This window comes from Columba livia, chromosome 12 (assembly GCF_036013475.1).
Source record: "Columba livia isolate bColLiv1 breed racing homer chromosome 12, bColLiv1.pat.W.v2, whole genome shotgun sequence".
In the NCBI taxonomy this organism is placed as follows: Eukaryota; Metazoa; Chordata; class Aves; order Columbiformes; family Columbidae; genus Columba; species Columba livia.
The window spans coordinates 7,844,306-7,856,721 of NC_088613.1; the positions used below are offsets into that span (position 1 = coordinate 7,844,306).

General features: G+C 42.4%; 1 long non-coding RNA gene across 1 annotated transcript in view; it reads right to left on the reverse strand.

The window, feature by feature from the left end:
- Positions 1-1,497: 1,497 nt before the first annotated feature.
- Positions 1,498-12,416, reverse strand: part of LOC110357469 (uncharacterized) — a 64,211-nt gene continuing 53,292 nt past the window's right edge. The window contains exon 13 of the long non-coding RNA XR_010475655.1: positions 1,498-10,912. This is a non-coding gene — a long non-coding RNA (uncharacterized LOC110357469). The remainder of the gene's footprint in view (positions 10,913-12,416) is intronic.

Consider the following 12,416-nt stretch of genomic DNA (forward strand, 5'->3'; position numbering starts at 1 on the left):
ATCATCCAAATAGACTATGTTGTCTCTATAGCTACATAATGACAGCTCTACCTCCATTGCTCATCTCTAAACAATTTTTCATTTCTGCTGAGAAGAAGTTGTCTGTAATTCAGGACTAAGATTTCAGAGAACACTGATTTTTCAGCAGAATATTATGAAGTGATGAAGACTGAGTGGGTGCCACCAGTCTAAGGCTGATGTTATTTATATCCTCTGTGTCTGGTACAAGTGATAAATCTGCAAAGATGGTGAGGATCATATCCTGCAGCCCATACTTGTAAGGGTATTTCTTACTCACAAATTGAAAACTAATGTTTATTTCTCTTTAATTAAACACTCCATTAGCCAAAGACTGTGTTAAAACATTTTAAAAGAAGTAATGTAATCAATATACCAACAGTGCCATCACAAAAATATTTCATATTCAGTAAGTGCCAGGTTTCCTCTCTTTGCTGAATTATGAGCTGTTTGAAATGGATGGGGGAACACTGTGGGTTGAGATTAACTGTAAATGCAAACACCAGTAATTTTTCTTGACTTTCATGAAGGTACTTCAGCAAGCCGGTGTCTTGATAATGCCCAGTATATTAATTGATTCAATTTTTAAATGCTAAGTAATATTTCTCTTAAACTCTTCTTCTACTTCTCAGATGTGTGTGTATGTTTGTGTAAAATCATTATCAATATAAGTTAACTGTTGGGAGCTGTGGATTTTCTGCTCCCTTCAGGCTTGCTCTTCATGTTGATAACTTTGTTTGTTTGTTTTATTTTAGTTGGTTGTCTGTGCTCAGGCTAGAAGCCAATGGGAGCACAGGAGGGGGTGTTGTAGCAGTGAGAGGTTCCATCTCCAAGGAGCTCTGGGTGAGATGGGCGGATGCTGGTGGTGCCCGACTGCTCCCCATTCCCTTCCCGCAGCGCTCACAGCAAGGACGGGCTCCTGCTCTGTTTCCTGCTCCTATGTGGCCACTGATGTCCTCCCAGGCAGAAGAGGCTTCACATCTCAGACATGCTAGATTCTCTCCCAAATACACCCAAAATGGGAAGGGAGGGAGGAGGAGCGTGGAAACAACCAGGCAGAGGAGTGCAGATTTCTTTGATCCCTTAGAGAACCAGGCTAAAATCAGGTTTTAAAACACTCAGGAAATAAATGATTTATTTCCAGTAAGATAAACATTCTGCAGTAACTCCACTCCCTTACTGGTACCTGGAGGAGCTACACCAGAAGCATGATGTGTCTGATTTAGTGTCCACATATTCTCAGCAGGTACTTTCTCCACTCCTGTTATTGCCTTCCATGGTGTCAGTTGTATTGAGGTAATTAAGGTGAATTTTTGCCGTCGTTTCCTCTCTGCAGAAAAATATTCCTGGTGGTGTAATTAAAAAGTCCTTTGTGAAGATAGTCTATCAGTTAAATTAGTTTACATGTGTTTCTAATGCCAAGAACCTCGACTGCTTAAAAATAATAAAAATGAAATGTCAAGCAAATAAAAGTTAATTAAATGCACAATGAAGGAGGCTTCATTTTAGTCCTAAAAGGAACCTTTGCAGAACACATCTACAAAGGCAGCAAAATCCCTGACTGCAAGGTGTAAACCATGTCCCACTCCCTGGCAAAAAATGAAGATGGCACCTGAAGAGCATCCATACCCCAGACACCACCAGATGTGAAGGAGATTATTTGCCAAGGGTTTGGGGAAATAACAAGGTAGTGAAGTAAAACAAAAACTCTGTGAATTGTTGTATATGATTAATACACTTGAAAATCATTGTACAGAAAGATCTCTGAGTTATTCCAAGCCTAACGCAATGCGAGTTTTAAAGGTCAGCTCCTTTTCCTGTTGAAGTCAATGGAAGCATGTGTTTTGCAGGAAGCTAGACTGAGCTCCAGGCTCTTCTCAGCACACATGTTCCAGCATTTTGGACATGCTGAGACAATGAGGAGAGCCAGAAGATCAAGTGAGACAAGACAACAAATACTACACCTGACTGGAGGCTGCAGCATGGACAGAGACCTGCAGGAGTCTGCTGCAACAAGCATTTTCCTGACTTGGGCACAGCAGTGAAGCTTTTCACAGGAACACTCATTTCCCTTGCTGAGACTCTTAATGAAGGTAATAAAAGGGTAACAAAATGCTTCTCCATTAATGTAACTCAATCAAGGAAGCAGACAAGAGGTGTGTGCTCTGCTCCAGGCAGCCTCCCTGGGGCTGTGGGGTCCTGGTGGGGAGTGGGGCTGCAAGGAGGGACACCATCCATCTCTGACTGTACCTGATCCTTCAGGAGCACAGACAGGACAGGATGTGTTTCCTTTTAAATAAGGAAAAAAGTACACAGGCCCATAGAGCAAGGACTGCCAAACCAAAACATAAGTGATGCCAAAGCAAAATTACAGTGATGAGCAGGGCTCCTCTGATGGGTAGACTTCTGCCCCAGCCAGGACCCTAAGCCTGCTTAAATGTCTCCAGCCAGTGGTCTTACACTTGAGGCGTATAGCTCTGCAGTTAAAATAGAGATGTTAGGACTTGTTTGCAAGCACCCCTCAAACCACTCACTCTGAGGTTTACATCTTCATGTAGCACAAATGCCAGAAAGAGATGGGGGGAGGAAGGAAGTGAAGGAGGAAGGAGAGGGCTTTGTTTCCAGTTTTATTTATATTAAAGGGTTGGATGCCACATTTCCTGATTAATTTTAAAAAGCTGTAAGTTAACAACAGAAGATATAAGACCTGCTGTGTTTAATTTTGGAGTCTACAAGACTTTCCTGACCCTTGACCCATCACTGCTGTTGTGCATTAGGATTATGTGTGCTGTGGAGTGTGCTGAATTTCTTAATGGGTGGCATAACATAATTTCAAATCCCAAGGACTGATAAGATGCCCAAAATGTCAGAGCTTCAGACGGATGGGCTTCTGTCAGGTTCTTTTCTTTAGTCGTCCTCTGCTTCCTGGGTGCTTTTTCTTAGCACCGTCTAGGAACCGTTCACACCAAGTGGTTGATATTTTGGTAAACCCTTCACATGTAATCTTTAACAATATAACAGCTTTTTAAATCCCTGTAACAGATTAAATTAAATGTTCCCTCTCTGATCTGACCTAGTTTGGAGGCTATGCAGCTAAGATGGAAAGCAAAAATCTGGAAAAAACATCTCTTTCATGCTATTTGTGTTATTTTGCAATATGAAAGGAAGAGAAAATCAGCATTATCAGGAAAGTAGACTTCATCCTGACAGGCAACTTTGTTTTGAAATATAATTATAGGACCAGACTAACAGCATGGAAGATGCTTAAGGAAAATAAATGGTAGCTACACTGCAATCACAGGTGATGTGGCCTCTGGAAGGGTTGCTCTCCAGTCTGTGACTCCAAAGTGTCATCTCTCACTCAGCTTTAAGTGGGACAAGGGTTGGAATTATAGGAAGGCTGGGAAAGCATGTATTTAAAACCCAGGCTTGATGCTGGGTTACTTCTGCAGCCCCCAACCTGAATACAAGCTATTGGTATCAAACTGTATAGATCTGCTGATGCTTTCAAAGGTATGGAGATAGAAACTGCCTCACTATGGGTTGGGGTGGGGTGGAGTGGCGTGCACGGTTGCCTTTTCACTACAGAGGAAGGAGAGACAATGTCTTACTTGTCTTGCTCCAACTATTTCAGGCCTATGGGCTCCTGCGCTATAGGGTTGCACGTGACAACATGCAGAAGCAGTAGAAATGTGTATGGAATGTCCACTTCTAATGTGGACAGAGCAGCTTGGACCTGGGGTGATCCTTGGTGAGTCTTTGAGGTTGGCAGCATGCTCCCTGTGACATGGCTACAAATATACAGATAAAGCAGGTTAAATCTGATCTGTGGTCTAATGTGATGATGCTTCTGCTGCTGAAACTTAAGCCTTCTGTGGTCTCAACCCTGGTCTGAGAGGCACAGCCCTGGTCACAGCAATGTGCTGAAGACAAGCTGTCTCTGTCTCAACCACCTGTCAGATGCCTGCATTCTCAGAGTGTGGGAGAAAGAGTGGGAATTAAGAAGGGGATAATAATGTGACCACAGTAATATTTTTTCATTTTTCTTCATTAATATTTGAAGAAGAGGCAGATCTTCTTACTATGTCGATGAGCTTGTAGTGCAGTCCAAAGAAAAACAGCCAAAATATTGCTGTTAGATGCACAATGTATTAAATATATGAAGACATCTTTGTACGATCACTCTGGATTAAAAAAGAAAGGGGGCATATTGCTAGGCTTTCCCACCAGTGATAGATCGTGTTGGCTTGGAGTGAGAAGGGTTTTTCAGCAGGAACCTGTGATAAACTGGAGGCAGCACTGGAGGCAGCTGAACCTGCCATGTTGTCCCCGCTGTGACAGTCCTTTCTGTGTCCCCTGACCGCTCACAGCTCCATGTCACAGCAGGACAGCTTGCAGGGACCTGCAGGGAGATGCCAGTCAGCCCGAGGTGTGCGGGGGACGGCATTGATTTATTAAATGCCTTTCCTAATTGTGGGCCATTAGAGGAGTTTTAACCAATCCTGAGAAAGGGCATTTGTTTGGCTGTTGAAGTAATAAAAATCAAGTGACATTTGAATTACCACTTTGCTCCTGTCATTTTTAAAGAGGGGCCTGTGAACACATTTGCATTTAGTTTCCCCCCTTGAGACACCTGTCTGCCCCATGTCTTGTCCTGCAGGACTGGCAACCGGAGTCTTTCCTTATGCTGTCTTTGGTCCCAGTATCTCCAGTGGCTATGCAAAGCACTGGATGCTGCCTGCTCCTTTCAGACTTATCAGTGCAATCTGCATATGGTTAATATTTGTGCCTCACTGACATAAAATTTGATTATTATAGGCCTTTATTAACTTTTTTTTTTGTGAAGGTCATTACATTGCTTTATGGAGGTGTTTAAAATCTGCAGAACTTGATGCAGACGCTTTGATTACATGCATAAAACTTGTAGAAGATACTGTAATAAAGCTTATTGAGCAGCTAGTAAATGTCCTGTTCGGAAGGAACTGGATGTGCTTAGTGTTTCCTGATGAGTGATTCATCAGCATTAAGGAAGAATTTTCCATTAATCAGGGTGTATCTCAATTGCAACCTGCCCCGTGTGTCTGTGTGGGTTAATAAAGGAGCAGGTGTCATTTCCTTGCCAGCCTGGCTCGGCTGCTGGCTGTGCTGGGAACCTTCCACCCCTGCCTCTTGCCAGCAGCAATCTCTTCTGTTATATATTGTGTAATTCTTCATTTTTTCTCTTTTAATGAGCAAGCAAACATTAAAAAATGAAGAAAATTTGCTACTGAAGAGAAACCACTTTTTTTTTTTTTTTTTTTTTTAATAACTTGCTGGCTGGGTATTATTGTTCTTAAAAGGAAAAAAAGTAAAAGACCTCTTGTGCTTACTGGAATAAGAACACAACTCAGACAAACATGAAGCACGGAGGAAAATTTTTCTGCCAGATACAATATATCCATCCAAACACACCTTCATGTTTGGCTGTGCAACTCCAGTGATCTTTCATGGCTTCTAAAGGTGTAAGACAAGGAAAAATTGGACTGGGCTGGGCAAGACTCCAACCTTCTCTTAGTACTGAGCTTGAAAATGTCCTGAATGATCCATAATTTGTCTTCCAGATGTAGAGATTCCTAGTGACTTATTTCCAGCTTGCATATTCTGAACTAGCGTCAAGAATGAATGTTGTACAATTAATTAATTGATCAATCACATTTAGTAAATGGAGATTGTCTGACCTGAATTACAGAGAGAAAAATTAAGCTGATTAATGCCTTTTCTCAGCTGAAGCAAAAGTGGTGATCAGAGATGGCTGAATGATCCACAAAACAAATTGCCATCATTTCTGCAGACACAAGTGGTTTCTTTTCTATCTGAGGTCATGTTGTTCAATGTCCACAAAGCAGTCAGGCATGTTGGCAAAGCTGGGACATTTCAGAACATCGGCCCGTGTGGTAACTCATACCAGCCTGCCAATATCCATTTTTTATTGGCCTTTATCCTTTCAAAGGAGGAGAAATGGCTTGGTGTTTTCATCACTCTCTCTGTCAGTGTGCCCAGCTGTTACGGGAGAAACTGATGATGGAGCCAAGGGGCTTAATTCATAGATCATAGGCATGTAGCAGAGAAACCTCCTTCCCACAGGGAGAGCCTCCACCTGCCCCCCAGCCAGGGACCAGACCCCAGCACTGCTGTGGGAGGCACCTCCTGTGAGCTCTGCCCCTTGGCATGGGGAAGCAGGAGAGGAACAAACACGCTCTGCTTTGACAGTAAGATATTTGCTGTGCAAATAGAGCCAGGTGTGGTCCTAGAAATGGAGGCAACAGAGGTGCCATGAGTTAGGCAGAACGTGCCTTACCACACATCTTGCTGCTTATGAGAAGGAGTTGTCGCACCACTGACCCTCCTCCCCAGTGCCCTGCTGCTGGGGAAGGGGCTAAAGCCCTGGGGTAGGAGCAGAAAGCGGGAGGTAAAATGAGGGTTTTGTGCTGCTGAGTATTTAGGATATGCAAACTGAAGAACCTGTGTTTTTGGTAAGCTCAGAAAATGCACTCAAATATTAATAGATCAGTGGGGTGTACGCTGCCTGCTAGTTATCAGCCCTGCACAGCACCTGGGGTAGAAATGGCAATCGGTGGAAAGATCCTGGTGCTTGGCGCTGGTTCAGCTGGGGCTCTGGGTTGGTGATGCTCTCCTGAATGCAACAGGGGAAAATAGATCCATCCAGGAGAGTGAACAGTGAAACAGGCAGAGCCAGCAGCTTCCCTGCCAAAGGCCATGGTGTTAAACCACTGCCCAAAATATCACCTCTTGGGAGGGATGCAGAGGGGAGAGGAGCAGCCAAGCTGATCTGTTTGGCCCTCATCTCCCTTTTATTCCTGAACCAGCTCATTGCGTTAGAGCTCCTGAAAGCAAAAGCCTGCCCAGAGCTGAGCAGATTGTGGGAAAGCAGTTCCCTGCCAGCACCCTGGCAGGCAGCAGCCCCGATGGGCCATCGCTGCCTTGCTCCCAGGGAGACGCTGCCAGGCGAGCTGCTCGTCGTGCCAAGTTTAGTTGTGTACTTTCGTGCAAGCAAGTTACCCATTGAGAATGCAGAACTGCAGAGCTAATTTCTGTTCTTAATTTGCCATTAAAGTTTATTTTCAGCAAATTATTCATAAAATCCATGGCACAGCTGTTCCACATTAATATCTTCCTTCTTGCAAATTTTTCTTCAGCAAGAGGCAGTTTCTCACTCTCTTTATGTTGCAGAGCTATGGACAAGAGACAGGAGTCTGACCTGAGCCCCTGGGGCACAGAGTGAGTCCATGGAGGTGGTTTTTATCCAGAGGGAATTTGCAGAGGAGGTGAGGAAGGGAAACCCATCACCTGAGACCTCTGTGTCCTCTGTGCCAGGTCAGATGGGAGGGGCATGAGCTGCTGGAGCACAGATACACCAGCCTGCTCTGAGATTTGGGGGGAGATGACTTGGTCCAAATTATCCTGCCAGGCTCATCATTAACAGCTGTAAAGGCCACGCATGGCCCATCTCATTTCCGTCTCTAATGACAAAAGGAGATGAATGCTGAATGTTTCCTTAAAAATCAGATTAGTGCTGTCTTGGTCATTGCACCAGAGAGAGCTGCACTCTTGTTTTGTTGAATAACAGTGTAAAGTTAGGAATTTACTTCTAACTTTTTAAAATGACTCTTTTAGGCAGCTACAATTCAGCCACTCTTGGCATCACAGAAGCTTTCTGCAGTGGAGCAGGGCATGCCCTTTGTCAGCAGGAGGGTTTTTTTTAAAGTAAGCCTTCTTTCTATTCATTGCAAAGCTCTGACAAAGGCACAGCACCATGCTATAACACAGGTGTCAGGACTGCATTGCCTGGCCAACAGTTCTCTAAAATATAGACCTTGGTGTCGCAAGCCTTAGCTATCAACACAGGTCAGGGCTGGTTAATGGGAGGTGTTTGGCAGCCCTTGTCCCCAGTGCTTGGGTTTGCATCATGCCACTGGTCTGGAAGAGTTGTCACCAAGGTACATTTTTTCTAGCAGTGACCAATTAAAGAGTATTTAAAAGCAGGAATCACAGTATCACAGTATCACAGTATGTTTGGGATTGGAAGGGACCTCAAAAGATCATCTAGTCCAATCCCCCTGCTGGAGCAGGAACACCTAGATGAGATTGCACAGGAACATGTCCAGGTGGGTTTTGAATGTCTCCAGAGAAGGAGACTCCACGACCCCCCTGGGCAGCCTGTTCCAGTGTCTGTCACCCTCACTGAGAAGAAGATTTTTCTCAAATTTAAGTGATATTAATGGAAAGAGTTGCATATCGATTGATAGCGTGATACAGGCTATGGGTTATGAGGGGTTTTGAATGTCTGTAATCAATTTCTGGTAGAGCTGTTTTCTAGCTTTGGTGCAAATTCTTTCGTGAGAGGACCATAATATTGCAATAGCTCATTAATGTTAGCCTTGAAAGCAAGTTCTCTTTACAGAGGTCCCTTACACATCACATATGTTACTTGAATTAATCAATAAACGATTACTGATTTTCATTATTTAATATTTGTATTAAATAATATTTTTCAATAACATTTATATAGATATTATTTTAAAATGGAATCAACTATTAACTGCTAACTATTAACAAAAGACAAATTGATAACTTTGAATAACACAAGCCCAATTTGTAAAGCAAAGTCACTTTGTCCAGGTAGTTTTAAGCATGTGGTTTGCAATTGCTATCCGCTTTCTCAAGGCAGTTACTCAGAAACACATCTACACTACTGTGATCTTTTTCAAAAAGTAATTTATTTTCCTGGCCAGTTCTATTTTCCCTTGTTAACAGACTCTGAAATATTCCAAAGCAGAAGGAGAATGGGCATTCAGTCAAAGCAAGGACTGCAGGAAATGTCAAATGTGTAAGCTGGTAAATGTTGCATATCTCATGATGGAGAGTTTAACACAGACAAGAACTGGAAAATACATACAGAATCATTTTTCCTACAAATTTAAGACTGAACTCTTCTGATCCATCCATCCTGTGTGCCATAGTGACACGTGTGGCACTATATTGGTAGTACTGAAACTGAAGGGGGAATATATGTCTTATTATAAAGTGTATATTGTTAGAAATTATTTTAGCCATTACATGTCTTTTTAATCAACTGATCTTCAGCATTCCATTTACATTTACCCCATTCAATAGCCTGAAAGCTGTGACATGTTTCAAAAGGGATATTTTCCTGTTCCTTAAATCCTGTTGGAGTCTAAGAGAGTGCTCCCTTGTGACATTCAACCAGAAACATGTTGCAGTGCTATTTGGAGACTAGACAGTCAGGACTGGGACTTGGGGCCACATACAGCCAATAACACTAAATTAGGACTAGTGTGGGAAAATATATTTGAGCAAATTTCAGGTCTGTGAATTCAGTCTCATAGGACCGAAACTCTCAAAAGGTCCTTTGATGAGAAAAGAGTGGTGGGTTTTTATCTCTTTTGCCTTGTTTGGCTGGGAAGGCACTGTGCAATAAAGGTTATTTTTCTTAGATACTCTGAAAGAGATGCAAAAAGAAAAGAAAAAAGAAAGAGAAGTAGATAAAGATGTACTGGGGCAGGATGGTGCCTTGAAAAGAGACATCAGAAAATGCATCATCAGTGAGGGAAGGATTAAGATATAAGAACGTCATGTACAAGAAGAGGAAAAAAGTGATACTAGAGCAGGAAAATGTCAGCACGGGAAGAGAGAGATGTGGTCAGTGTTTTGGGAGGAAGCCATGGCTTCACCTAACTCTATGAGAATTTTTCTGTTGAGTTCTGTGGAGCCAACATTTCTGCCTTTTGGCTTGCGGTACCATGTTTTGAATCATAAACAAAGTGCTTTTTCCCATCTAAGCATAACTTGCAGTAGTTAGTAATACTCCTCCAAAAAATTGACATAATGAAATAGTAGTTTTTAATATTAATTTTTCTATCAATTCCTCTGTTCAAAGGTTTGATGTTTGCATCTGAACCACCCACGGAGTATTGGATTCACAGGCTCTACGCAGACTTCATTACTACCCGTGTAAGCCTGTGTGACTATCTACAGGAGGAGAAAAACTCCCCAGCTTATTATCACCTGGCTCTGTGTTTGATATGGAGCTGAGAAGCATAATTGGTAAGCATAACCTGGAATAACAGTGCTCTGAATATTTTCTTATCTTAGATCTGTTCCATGGATCAGAAAAAAAAAAACAACAACCAAACACCAAGCAACAACCCGACAACAGATTCTAGTTCTGTTAAAGTTAATGAAATTTTGGTTCAGGTACAGTTTTATGGAATACTTTTCTGCATATGTTAGTCAAATCAAATGAATTCTTTAATTAGAGGCAGTAAGAGAAGCTTAAAAAAGACAGAAAGTTGAATCTGAGCCATTGCAAATTAAACTTCAAAAATTTCAAAAACGCTGTGTTCTTCATGCAGCCTTAGTTATGTATATCTCAGTATTTTTGATTCATCTTGTTATTCTGAAGCAAAGGGCTCATGGGCCTGGATGGCTCTTTGCAAGAAGGAGTCACCAGCTTGGGAAAACAGGGACTCTCCAGAGTATTTGTAGGAAGGTGGGTTTTTCTGACATCCAGGTTGCTTCAGAAAAGTGGTTTTGCTGCAAAAAGTTAATCTAGAGGTTGCACTGACATTGCAGAACTTTCGTTAGCTTGACACGTGTCCCCTGCAGCATCTCTGGAGCAGTGACCCTTGCTGAAGTTGGTGGACTTTGAGGTGGACTGGAACATTTTTTGTTGGGTGCTCTCATCTGGATGACCCCAGAAAGATCAGAGTTCATACTGCACGCAATGCTGAGGTTTCCCTTCTGGCTGCCCTTTGGTTTCTTACATGTCATTCACATTTTGCAAAATACTGGGTCCTGGCTCATGCTGTCAGATCTGTAAACAGGGTTACTGAGATTAACAATAGGTGGCAAATTGAAGTGTTCTGCTGAAACCACAAGGTCCAGCATAGCACAGACAGTAAGAGCCAAAACCCCTCTGTACTTTCAGAAACTCCCATGATCCTGCAGCCCTGATGTTGTCCCCAACTGCCACACAACCCAGCAGACACACTGGAATGAGGTGTGATCCCTGGTTCATCTAAAGATGCTGCTAACACCTTATACAATATGATGTCTGGGAATTTTCAGAGGCATATTTACTTTGTAAAATACCCACTCCATGAAAGACAGTATTCTCCCTTAAAATGCAAATAGCCTTGGGCAGCCAATTGCACAAAGTTTGGGAGAACGGCTTTTCACCCTGCTGCATCTGACTTAGGGCTTTGTGTGGAAAGTCCAACATCCAAATTGCTGTCCCAGTCACGAAGCTTTGGGTTGCTCTGGGAAGACTTTGTGTGTTTTGTGAAAACACCCTGAAAGCACTTCTGCTTCATCTTTATGAGGAATAGGGAATCTTTGAAACCTCAGAAGGTGCTCAGACTAAAATCACACCCCACTGAGGGCATAGGAGATCTCATACAGGATCTTATCAACTAGCACAGCAAGAATATACCCTTTCTTTAGGCAAGTGGAGTCTTTCCTAAGCTGTCCTCTTCTGTAAGTCAGTGCTGAGCTGAATTTCTTTACATAAAATGGAAGTAATTTCCTCTTGACACAAGTTTGTCCTGATGTAAGGGCTAATTGATAGCTTGCAGGGCACTTGTGTTTTCCAGGCTGTTGGTTTTGCTCTAAGCACAAATTTAGTCAGTGATGAGAATATTTTGACAACTCTGCCTATCTGTGCTCAGGAACTGCAGTTTGGTGTGAATTTTCTGGGTGTGTTGACCCAGTTTGAAAGCCTAAAATGAGCATGCTCCGGATTAATATGGAAATACCGTAGCTGGCAAAATAAAACAAAGAAACAGGGTAAATAAGCTGAAGTACAGTACGTTCTACACAAGAACTTTCAGGAGAGGTTTTGCTTAGCTGGCAGCGGGGTGTTTTTGTCCTTACACCTTCTCCAATTGTTAAAAAATTATGTGATTCAGCTTGCAGAGACACGTCATTCTGACCCACTTGCACATCCCCATGACCACAGCTCTTCAGCAAATCCCTGCCTAGCTGTAAACACACAAAAATGAACATGTCACATCAAACTAAATTAGTTTTGAAGAGAAGTCACATGCTGCTGCATTATTCCTTTGCCTTCCTGGATCTAATAAATATCTCATTTAGAATCCTTTCTCATTCATATTTTTGGTGTTTATTTTTACATGCTTCTCAATGCTTATTTTTAGGTAACTCATGGCTCATTCTTTAGGAATAAAGAAATCCTTTCTGTTTTCATACGTTGTTATGTGAGCAGAGCTGGGAAGACTGTGCTTGTTTTCTTTAGACGATATGACAAATTATCTTCTTCCAAAATATTATGCTCTGGGGACTATGATCACAGGAAGCAT